The sequence below is a fragment of the Danio rerio genome, chromosome 1 (genome assembly GCF_049306965.1).
Source record: "Danio rerio strain Tuebingen ecotype United States chromosome 1, GRCz12tu, whole genome shotgun sequence".
Lineage (NCBI taxonomy): Eukaryota > Metazoa > Chordata > Actinopteri > Cypriniformes > Danionidae > Danio > Danio rerio.
This window is the reverse complement of record NC_133176.1, coordinates 5,556,982-5,569,866: the sequence shown is the minus strand read 5'-3', so window position 1 is coordinate 5,569,866 and position 12,885 is coordinate 5,556,982. Positions and strand designations below refer to the sequence as shown.

General features: G+C 32.5%; 1 long non-coding RNA gene across 2 annotated transcripts in view; it reads left to right on the top strand.

The window, feature by feature from the left end:
- The first annotated feature begins 274 nt into the window (after positions 1 to 274).
- The window catches only part of LOC141384400 (uncharacterized), a 68,493-nt gene continuing 55,882 nt past the window's right edge, over positions 275 to 12,885 (top strand). For both annotated transcript variants that reach the window (XR_012405397.1, XR_012405398.1), the window contains exon 1: positions 275 to 364. This is a non-coding gene — a long non-coding RNA (uncharacterized lncRNA). The remainder of the gene's footprint in view (positions 365 to 12,885) is intronic.

Here is a 12,885-nt window from a genome sequence, read left to right as displayed (position 1 = left end):
TTTTCTGCATTGCAAATAAAAGCTTTATTTATTTATTGTTTAGTCGTTGTTTATAGTATTATTATTACTGGTGTTCTTTAACAGATATAACTTTTTGTAGATTTATTAGGCAGCAATAATCGCCTGTTTTCTGTAGTCGTGAACGATGATTTACACCGTGATACACTGTTACCTCTATGAATTGTTACACCTTTAGATGGCACCACGGGACTACCTTTATAACCGATAGCAAGACTTTTATATTGAAAAGAGACGAAACACGGACTTAAGTTTTACTTCCAGCTACCAAGTGTCATTGAAACATCATGGGATACATTATAGAAAGATGATAACCGACAAATCGCAATAAAGAAAACAAAATGAGGTACGATTCAAGCTATTTTTCTTCTCACAAATAGACCATTACTCTACTTTAGTACTTAATATGATATAATCCATTAAATTTATTGAAGAAATTTAACAGTACTTTCTTACTACTTGTTAAGTTATGGTTTTCTTTTGCAAAACGGACCTTTGCTCATTCCGCTCTCAAACATCGATTTTAAATCTATGACGGAAGGAAGTAGTTCCTCACAAATCTAGACTTGGTCGCGTTTATTTTAACATTTGTGCCCTTGAACTGTTGCATAAACGCGAAATTGCACAAAATCATTGTAAAATTTCTCTATACTGTACCAAGACTGCTGTTATTACACGTAACATTAGCCTCGTGCCCACAACTCTGTTTATATAACCATACTTTGAAGTTCTAGAGCCATATCGTAGCGTTAAATACTCCTGTGAGGTAAATTACAGCTAGGTTTAATCTCAGTCCATTTTTCTTGTACAAATAATACTTTACTCTAGTACTTAATTCGATAAGCTATTAACTTTATTTAAGACATAAAAAGACACTTTGTTACTACTTGTAAAGTGATTTTTTTTTTTTCATTTGGAAATAGGACATTTGCTCTTTCAGTTCTCAAACATGTATTTTAAATGTGGCGGAAGAAAGTAGTTCCTCACAAATCAGGGCTTTTAACACGGAGTCGTTTTTATTTAGACATTTGTGCCCTCAGACACTTGCATAAACGCGACATAGGCTATATTATATATTAGTGTAAAATGGCTCTAAACGAAACACTGCTGGGCTGTTATAACCCGTGGCCTTATGCCCGCAACCAAGCTGTGTGGATATACAAGTTTACGTTAGAGCCATATTGCATGCTTTAGTGTGTGTGTGTGTGTGTGTGTGTGTGTGTGTGTGTGTGGTTTTAATAGGCTTATAACCTCAATTTCACGACTGTATTCAAGTAATTTATATCAAACCCATAAAGCCATTTAATTAAATGCTGGGGTCATTAAGTACTTCTCCAAGAAAATAATTCTTCTGTAAGAAAGAGCAAGAAAAAACAACTCCTGATTATGTGGCTTTGAGAAAGAAAGAAAAAAAAAAAACTTATTTTGTCATTTGAACCTTCTATTTTGAATTAATAAAGCTCTTTTTATATTTTCATGTGTTTTTTAAACAATTGACAATAATACCTTTTTTCCCTTGGGCAGCAAATTATTTCATTTATTATTATCATGTTCAGCTCGGTGATGCATAAATGAAAGTCATAAGCATCAGCAATGCTAAACTTATGAGCATTAGTACATGTACAGTACTAGTGAAAATATATACTTCATCATAAAACTATTGTTTGGTTTTTTAAGTGAGAGTTTGAAGCTTTGTTTTGTCCTTTTACCCGTCCTTTGCAGAGAGAGAGAGAGAGAGAGAGGGGGAATGCTTTTAATGTGGTTTGTGAACACTCATTTCATTATATTTTGGTTTGTGTTCTGCAAAAGAAGGTCATATTGACTTGAAACAACAAGAGGCTGAATAAATAATGACAGAATTTTCATTTTTTTGTGTGAAGTATCCTTTTAAAGCCGTAACGTTTCATAATCCCATTATCACAAATTTCCACCTCAAATGAAAGTGGCCCATTGTTTAGCCGGCTACACAATCATCAAGTCACACAATTTCAGCTTTTTCTTTACTCTCCATTTGGAGTTTATTTTAATTATTTGTTTTATTTATTTATTTTTGGCACATTGCTTTCAGCGTCTCTGACTGTGTGAGTCAGACTGCTTTATTGACCCATTTTTGTATTCCCCATTTTCAACATTAATAATGGCAAACATCATATTACAAATAACATAAATAAGTAAACTAACAAACAAAATAAAATTAAACTGATAAGTAAACTAAAATACATAAATAAATGAATAAATAAATAAATGAAATCCTGGATTGACAACAACAGCATAAAAAATAATAATAAAATGAATAGAAAAATAAATCAAACAAACAAAACCTTGGATTCACGACAACATAGTAAATAAATAAATAAATAAAAATAAAAAACTAACAAATAAAAATAAATAAATCAAACAAAAAATTGGATTTAAAACAACATAATAAATAAATAAAATAAAAAAACGAAATAATAAAAACTTAATAAATATAAATGAAATAAATTAACAAATCTATGAAATCACTGCACATGCTAAAATTATAATAATAAAAATAATTTTAAAAATGTATAAATAAATCAAACAAAACGTTGGATTCACTACAAAAAAAATAAAAAAATAAAAAAATAAATAAACACAATTACATGAAAATAAATTAAAAACTAATGAATATAAATAAATAAATCTACGAAATCACTGCATACGCTAAAATAAAAGTGTTCACTAGTGCACAATAAATGTACTGTCCTGTAATAACATATGTTGCTGCTCCTTTCTCATTGTGTGGGTGTATAATTCAGCAATTTCAAATGCATCATATATGCTGTCTTTGAGTATGGAACTGAAGAGCGGGTTTTTTGGGTTTTCCCTTGCCTACAAAAACCCATTGCTTGATTTTCTTATTAATAGTGACATTTAGCTGAGCTGAATGTTTATAAATACATAAATGAAACAAAACCTTGGATTCACAACAACATAACAAACAAACAAATAAATAACATACATACATACATACAGTGGGAGGGTCAGTTCTCCTCACTGGTTTCTACACTATCCTAGCTGCAGAACCCAAGGTGTTGTGTTTTATATTTCAGGGACATGACCACATGAACTTGATCAGGTCATAACAAAGCTCAGCTGAAATGATTGCAATGTCAGCAAAACATAATCACTGGCGAGACATTTATCATGTGCAGCCAGGTCTGAACTGCTGGGGACTATATATTTTCTGCGGAGAGTTTAATACACAAAGCATCAGGCGGCAGACAGTGTTGTTTCAAGCGTTTAATCTATAGGTTTCTTCAAGTGGTGCACCGGACCATGTTTATGCTGACTTCACACGTTTAAGAACAATAACTTCTGAAATGAGGATAAAGTCAGTGTTATGACAGGAGAGAAGCTCGAGACCCAGAGGAAAACTTTATTGCTCAGAGGTTGCTCTCTTATAGCTCAGGAGATCTAATGCAGTTCTCAGTAGTTGTTGTTAGAGAGTCAACTTTCTTTCAGAGTAAACCCTGCATGAATCTGTTAAAGGGATAGTTCACCCAAACATTAACATTCAGCCGTCAATTACTATAGTAAACTCAAAATATGATTAATCAGAATTGCCTATAATTAGCCATCCATCCATCCATCCATCCATCCATCCATACACTAATTTTATCTACCCATCTCTCTATCCAACTACTGTTCTAACTATCTTTCTATCCATCCTTTCATCCAACTATCATTTTATCCATCCAACTATCATTTTATCCATCCATCATCCATCCATCTATTATTCTATTGTTTCATCCATCTATCCATTCATCCATCCATATGTTCATACATCCATCCATCATATATCTAGAAATATCCATCCGTCCATCCATCCATTCATCCATCCATCCGTTGTCCTACCTATCGATTAATCCTTCCATTCCACTTTCCATCCATGTATCCATCCATCAATTTGTCCATTCATTCATCCATCCATCCATCTGTCTATCAAATATCTAAAAAGATCCATCCATCCATCCATCCTTTTATTCACCTTGTCTGTACATCTTACATTCTATCTATCCATCCAACTATCATTCTTTCCTTTTATCTGTCTTATCCATTCATCCATCCATTTCTTTAAAAAAATTATCCATCCATCCATCCATGTTCATCTATCAAATATATCTATTGGTCTATCTGTCAAATATCTAAAAAGAGCCATCCGTCTTTCCTTCCATTCATCCATCCTGTCTGTACATCTAACATACTATATATCTATTCAACTATCCTTGTATCTGTCTGCCTATCCATCCATCCGTCCATCCATTTCTTTTTTTAATTTTTCATTTCTATCCATCCATATATCCATCCATAAATTTATGGCCCATCCATCCATCCATCCATCCATCCATCCATCCATCCATCCAAACAATTCTAGCCTGATTCAGCAATTGTAATATTAATATAGCAGCAAGAGGCAAGTTGTGGCCTGTATTGAACAACATGTGTTATAAATTATCCATAAGTTCTTAGTTCTTCGGTTATTTTGACATTCTCATGAACAGCCATTGAATTTCTGAAGGTCTTTCACAAAATGTGAAGACTCCAGATGGATCAGATTTCTTATGATCTAAAAATATATTATATTATATTATATTATATTATATTACATTACATTACATTACATTACATTACATTATATTATATTATGACATTTTCAATAATTATTAATTTCTGAGAACTTTTTGAGAGTCCACAGATGGTTTTAGTAGTGTTTACATGTTCTGAATTGCATCTTAGTTTTGGGAGGTTTTCTGGGGATTTTCATCAATTTTTAAAGTGGTAAAACGAGTTACATGAGAGGATATCAACTGTAAAGAACATTATAAATCTGTTGTAAAGGGGGAAAAACATTTCAGACAGCTGTTTATTGGATAAATGGATGAATAAGTGTGTCTTTATGTATAGTATTTTTTTTTTTGTATTATAGAATTCCAAATGTTTTCAGTAGCTCTTTATGCATTTATGATAAATTATTTTCATTTGATTTTTAAATTATGCATGTATTTATTTTCATTTATGTATTATTGTTTGTTTTGTAAATATAAGGATATCAACAATAATTGCACATTTTTTTAATTAAGAAAAGTTTAGATTTGCACATGCATTGATTATTATTATTATTATTATTATTATTATTATTATTATTATTATTATTATTATTATTATTATCCATCATCATCATCACCACCGTCATCATCATCAGTATTAATAGTTATAATAATAATAATAATAATAATAATAATAATAATAATAATAATAATAATAATAATAATAACAATAACAATAATAATAATAATAATGTATGCATTGCATATTCCATTATATTAACTACTCTATTATATTATATTATATTATATTATATTATATTATATTATATTATATTATATTATATTATATTATATTATATTATATTATATTTTGACATTTTCATGAACTCTCATTAAATTTCTGAAGGTCAGCTCATCTTTCTCCACATTTGTAGACTTGAGTTTTATTAATCTCTAAATTGTGACCAGCTCTGCATGCGTGGGAGGTCATGAGCCAGAGGGAAATACTCTGAATCTCATGTCAGTGGTATGAATTTCAGATAAATCTCAGCCGAAAGCATTTCTCTGTCCTTCAAAGCGCTCCTTGATGCCGCCGTCTTTTGTTTTCCGCCACCTGCCATCTTTCGGATCTTGTAGTTTGTGAGAAGACCAGCGTTAATGGTGTGATTTATGTTTCACAGCGCTTGATGTCGTTTTCGCGCCTCATCGCATATGCTTGTCATTAAATAACCTTGAAAGGTTGTAAAGGCAAGTTGTGTAGCACGAGTTTGGCAAGAAATCGGGGTACAGTAAAAAAAAAAAAAAAAAGTATGTGCTTTGAGTGCATTATAGATGTTGCTTTCATTGCATACTTGTAGAATTAAGTTGCCGTAGTGAAGCATGGCAGATCATGATATTTACCACTCTTTTGAGATGCTTGGTTTGAAACAGTAGGCTGTGTTTTGAATACAGAATAGCTTGAGGGGGATCGATTTCAGGGCTTTTTAGGAGTCCACAGGTGGTTTTAGTAGTGTTTACGTGTTCCGGATAGCATCTCAGTTTTGGGAGGTTTTCAGGAGATTTCCATGAAATTTTTAGTAGGGTGGGTTGCTTGAGAGGATGGCAACTGTAAAGAAGATTACAAGTCTGTTAAAAGGGGAAAAACCTATTCGAACTGCTATATATTACATTAATGAATGAATAAGACTCTGTGTGTGTGTGTGTGTGTGTGTGTGTGTGTGTGTGTGTGTGTGTGTGTGTGTGTGTGTGTGTGTCTGTCTCTCTCTCTCTCTCTCTCTCACTCTCTCTGTGTATGTGTGTGTCTCTGGGCTCTATTTTGATGATCTAGGTGCAAAGTCTAATGTCGTTTTAGGACAGGTAAATACGCTCTGTGCCCCGGCACATGGTCTAACATGGTTGTACTTATTCTCTTAATGAGTTCTAGGTGTGTTGGAGCATAACGTGCATTAAACCAATCAGAGTCTCATTTCACATCATCTTTAAGGGTCAGTTGTATCGGGCTATGGTGTATTTGCTATTTATATGGCAAACTTTGTAAGTGGAACTTACTGCTGGTTCGAGCCTCAGCTGGGTCAGTTGGCATTTCTGTGTGGAGTTTGTATGTGCTCCGCATGTTGACGTAGGTTTCTTCTGAGTTTTCCCCCACAGTCCAAAGACATGCGCTTTAGGTGAATTGGGTAAGCCAAATTGTCTGTATTGTAAGTGTGTTAATAAGAGTGTATGGGTATTATATTATTATTATTGTTATTATTATTATTGTTATTATTATTATTATTATTATTATTATTATTATTATTATTATTATTATTATTATTATTATGTTTTTAATTAATATTATTATTATTATGTTTTCAATTATTTTTATTATTAATATGGCTATGTTTTTTCTTCTTATGTTTTCAATTATTATTATTATTATTATTATTATTATTATTATTATTATTATTATTATTATGTTTTCAATTAATATTATTATTGTTTTCAATTATTTTATTATTAATATGGCTGTTTTTTCTTCTTCTTCTTCTTCTTCTTATGTTTTCAATTATTATTATTATTATTATTATTGTTATTATTATTATTATTAATACTAATATTAATATGTTTTCGATTATTATTATTATTATTATTAATATTATTTTTACTATTATTATTATTGTTATTATTATTATTATTATTATTATTATTTGTTGTTTTTGTTGTTGTTTCTATTTTAAAAAAGGAAAGATTAAGTAAGACAATGATAAATGTTTCTAACATTAACAACTTCTCAGGCATGCTGTGCATAATTCTAAATTGTTAACTGTGAAAACTCATATTGGTTTTACATAATTTGAAGCTTATCTTGATCTTATGCCATTTTCTGTAAAGTTTTGGTAAATACATTAATATTAAAAGGCACATTTTTAATATTGTTTTGGCAATTTTCCACAGGACCTACACTAAGTTACATAATAAATAAGAAATCTTTCATGCAGTGCAAAAACTTTTTTTGGGATCTGTGTAAGTCAAGGCTGTTGGCATGAGCATAGTGTAAATGTGGGAAGCTCATGCCAATAATCAGTCGTCTGGCATCGCGAGAGCAGGTTATGTGACACCAGATTGATCTGTGCAGCAAGCAGAAGCACTACAGATGTCAGATCACACCTATGGACCTGCTTTGTGCCTCTATTATTATTTTACACATCCAAGATGAAATTGCTAATACGCTGCCAAATCAGTTTGCCAAGCTCCCCATTCAAACAGATGAATCATACACAGAGCCAAAATTCATTAAACAGACTCACAGTTTGTTTTTTGGCAAGCGCAGTCGGGGTTGTGCATGTTTCTTGTGTTTGCTATAGACTTTTTCTTAGAATAAAGGGGGGCATCTTTAAAGGCCAGCTCATATTGTACTCTTGCAAACAATAGTTCAGAATATTCACACGCAGTGAAATCTGCTGGAGCTGCCAAGAGTTCATATCAGAGTTAAATTTAGATGTCGAGCAGCTTATCCTGCTTATTATGCAGGGTATTTTCACAAATAGGGTACAGAAGATGAAAAATAAATCTATTTTGTTTTTTTACACCAGTTATAGAGATAGTCCTTCACATATTATTTGATTTTTTTAACCTCAGCAAGTCCAATTGACTTTTAGATTGTTTAATAAATGGACGTTTTGTATTAACCCTGTTAAACATGTGATAGATAATTGCATTTATTATTTATAGACAGATTTAAGTGTATGTTCTTATACTGAAAAATGAGTAACATGGTTGCACATTTGGGCCAATTTTTGATATCAATGTCAAATCCAAACCCTTTTTATGTGTTTTATATACTTAAAAACAGCATGAAATGACAAAAAAGGCTCCTATAATGTTTTAAATGAATCTGTTTGGTGCCCAATTCTTAATAAAAAGGCTTGCACAGTGATTATACACAATTTAATTAAATGTAATTAATTTAATAATAATAATAATAATAATAATAATAATAATAATATTTATTATTATTATTATTATTATTATTATTATTATTAATCTATTGTATTTCTATGTGTTTAATAAAGTTTCCTGCTGACTAATGCTCAGGAAAAACTGTAATAATAATAAAAAAAAATATATGATTGGTATAATGATGATGATGATGATGATGATGATGATGGTGATTATTATTATTATTATTATTATTATTATTAGTAATAGTAGTAGTATTAGTATTATTAAAATTATTATTATTATTATTATTATTATTATAACACTATTATATGCATCATGAATGGTGTCGCATTTGAAAAAAGTTATAATCATCTTACTTTTGTAATGTATACTTTTATATCTTTTATAGACTTGAAATAATCATTTTTTTGTCTTTTTCGTAATCATTTTAAAATGTTAAAGTTCACTGAATTTATTTACTTAATTTTTTTGTAGGGCTATGATTATTTTATGTCACTTTTTTAACACTTTAATGCATCTTTGTTTATTAAAAAGAATGAAAAATTTAAACAAATAAAAAAACAAACAAACAAACAAACAAACACATAAACAAATAAAAAAATAAAAAAATAAAATAAATAAATAAATAAATAAATAAATAAATAAATAAATAAATAAATAAATAAATAAATAAATAAATAAATAAATAAATAAATAAATAAATAAATATCAAATCTCTATTGTTTTGCGATGTGACTATTGTGGAAGCACTGAAACTATATATTGTGCAGCCCTTATATAATCCCTTTCAATGTAATTCAGTTTCCTCTGTGGCCACATTGGCAACATCTCTGGCCAGTACATCTTATCATTTATATTACATTACAATTAATATTTACATTAATTTTTCTTCAGCTTAGTCCCTTTATTCATCAGGGGTTGCCTCAGCGGAATGAACTGTCAACTCATCCAGCATATGTTTTATAAACCTGATGCCCTTCCGGCTGCAACCCAGTATTGGGAAGCACCCATACACATTTATTCACACACATACACTACGGCTAATTTAGTTTATTCAATTCACTTACAGCACATGTTTTGGACTGTGGGGGAAAACCGGAGCACCCGGAGGAAACCCACGCCAACATGGGGAGAACACGCCAACTCCACACAGAAATGCCAACTGACTCAGCCAGGATTTAAATCAGCAACCTTCTTGCTGTGAGGTGACAGTGCTAACCACTTAGCCACTGTGCCGCCCCTCACATTGCAATATTAATGCTAAAACTATATACTGTTTTTATACAGTATATATACTGATGCTATATAGTGCAAAGATAGTGTGCAGTATCCCTTTCAAGGAAAGTCTGTTCCCTCTTCGGCCATATTTGCAACACCCCTGGCCAGTACATCTTACTAAAAGATAAATAGTTATGCTTAATTCATAATCTGCTCTCATATTTTGAAAGCTATGCTTCAAGAACTACTTAACTAAACACTGTTGTATTGGCTCATTAAAAAGAGAATTCGAATGCATTTTACACGTGTTCATTTAGCAGTAATTGTTCAGACGCCACTAATATTACTGTCCTGGTCTATTACCACAGCAGATTTTACCGAGACACTTAAATCTAGATGAACTGTCCTCACAATTAGTGCACTGTGCAGTCGCTGTGGATGAACAGTGTCTGATAAATGGCATGTAAGTAACAAGATGTTCGAGCTCAAGTGGACTGTTAACTAACTCCGTCGCATGAGTCACGATGATGCCTAGAGAAAGAATTTTCCTGGATTGTCTTCCCTGTCAGATACAGTATCTGTCCACGGCGTAAGCAATTGGCTGCGGTTTGCCAGTCTAAGAATCTTTTCAATTAATTTTCCCATTATAGGACATTATACGTTCTCCCTCCTTCAAAATTACAGCAACGCTCACGCTTTTGTGCATTTCAGAGACTGTAATTATGAAATAGATCTACATGTGCTGTAGGGCTGCATGATGTAAAAAAATGGCATCGCAAATTTTTGTTTTTTTAGGATTTTTCCTTCGGCTTAGTCTCAATTTCAGAGGTCACCACAGCAGAATGAGCCAACAACTATTCCAGCATGTGTTTTACAAGGCGGATGTCCTTCTAGCTGCAACCCAGTACTGGAAAACACCCATACAAACTCATTCACACACATACTCATACACTACCAGTTTAGTTTATTCAATTCACTTATAGCTCATGTGTTTGGACTGTGAGGGAAACTGCAGCTGTAGGAAACCCACGCCAACACAGGGAGAACATGCAAACTCCACACAGAAACGCCAACTGACCCAGCCGGGACTCGAACCAGCAACCTTCTTTCTGTGAGGTGACGGTTCTAACCACTGAGCCACTATGCTACATTTTCTGTGATATATATATTGCAATATGAAATGGGCCAGTATAAAATTCGGACAGTATGATAATCTTGGATAAAAAATATTTAACGGTATTACGGTGTTGTGATAGGGTATATGCCGAGCTAGTGTTTTTGCCAAACTGATAAACTTCCGGTGACCTGTTATTGTGATTTTTTTTTTTCTAATTTATACGGTTCCTTTTACAGCATCAATGTTGTAATGTAATTAAAATACATTCAGTTAAATAAACTTTGGCATTCATTTAGTTGCTCAAGAGTAAAACGAGACACAAAGCTGTTTACTCCACGCGCCCATCAGAATCGGCAGGATAGCGCAGAAGCTCCATTGAATATACTGGGGTAAAATAAAGGCTCATATTATAAAGACATGGCGGGGAAAAATGTAATTTAAAGCAGTGCTTTTTGTACAATCTGTGACCCACTTTATATTGTATATCACACAGCCAATAGAGATCGCTGATTTTAAAATAAAATTGACCTTACAGTTGACCGGAAGCGCTTAACCCAGGTTAATGGCACATTCAAAGTCCTATTGCTTCGGCATATACCCTATTATGGCTCTAAAATATGTGCTTGTTTAAATGTCTGGGTGAAAAACAGCAACTTTTTTTCCCCATTGATACTTACATTTATATTTAGTCATTTAGGAGATGCTGATGTCCAAAGCAACTTTGGAGGCATTCAGCGATTTAACAAGATTAGGCAGGACACACAAGGGGCCCTATCATACACCCGGGCAATAAGGCGCAAGACATGTTTGGCATGACTTGTTGCTATTTTCAGACCAGTGCAACCCTAATTTTCATGTTTTCACTACATTGTTTAAATAGCAAATCCATTTGTGCCACTTTGTTGAGTCATGGTTGTGCAGGTCTAAAATAGAAGTGTGTTAAGACGCGTTGTTGGTGTGTTGAGGAACTGAAATAGAACCGCACCATTGACCGAATGAAAGCTGGTTCAAAGTCCAGCGCAGAGCGCGTTATTTATGCACCTATGCAATTCTTAACTTTTACACAGTGCTTAATACACACAGGATTTGCAGCAATACACAAATATCTTTACACATGAAATCAATTAAAGGATTAAAATGTTACAAAAACAATATTTTCTACGTAAATATAAAAACCCCTGCCTCCATGCCTCATCTCGGGAGGCTTTTTTCAGCTTAGTCATGAAAATTTGCATTTGTATAATGTTATTATTGTCAGCAGTATTATTTATTATATGCATAATTATATTTGTTTTAATAAAAACAAGTATAGATTTGTCCTCCTCTTGGGTTTTGGAGACATATGCATCACCATATGGGCCATAAGAATAGGACGTGTGTTTGATATTAACCACACTGTGTCATTATTGTTCATTTTTTAATTTGCTGGAAATTAGAACTGAGTTTAGACGTAGTTTTGAATTTTTAGTTTTGTATAGGAACAAATGTTTGTGCTTAACAAACAAAATTAAATATGTAGGCTAATGGATGTCTTCAGGGGAGTGCGAACAACATCGTTTCCTTTTACACGAAAGTAAAGGAGTAAAGAGTAAAAGTAAAGAGAAAATAAAGAATACGAATGGAGGAGGCTCATTCTTTATACTGTTGCTGCAGATGCTCTGTTTAACTGTTTCATAGCTAGTGAAGCGTTCAGGTTTTCTACTTACAAAATCGCCATGTAAACGGCAAATGCACCATGGCACGACACATCTGACTCTTGAAGGGAATGGCAGATGAGACTCTGGTTTAATGCTTGTTATGCTCAAAACACACCCAGAACTCGTTAAGAGAATAAGCGCAATCCTCTTAGACCATGCGCCTTGGGGCAGAGCATATTTTTCTGTCCTTAGAATAGCAAAAGAGTATTTAGATTAATGCTTAATGTCCTTAACGCTTTTGCACCAATCACTTTAGATTTTGCGCCTGCATCATTAAATATGGGCCAAGAGGTGCTGATTATGCAAAGTAACTTGTTTGTGC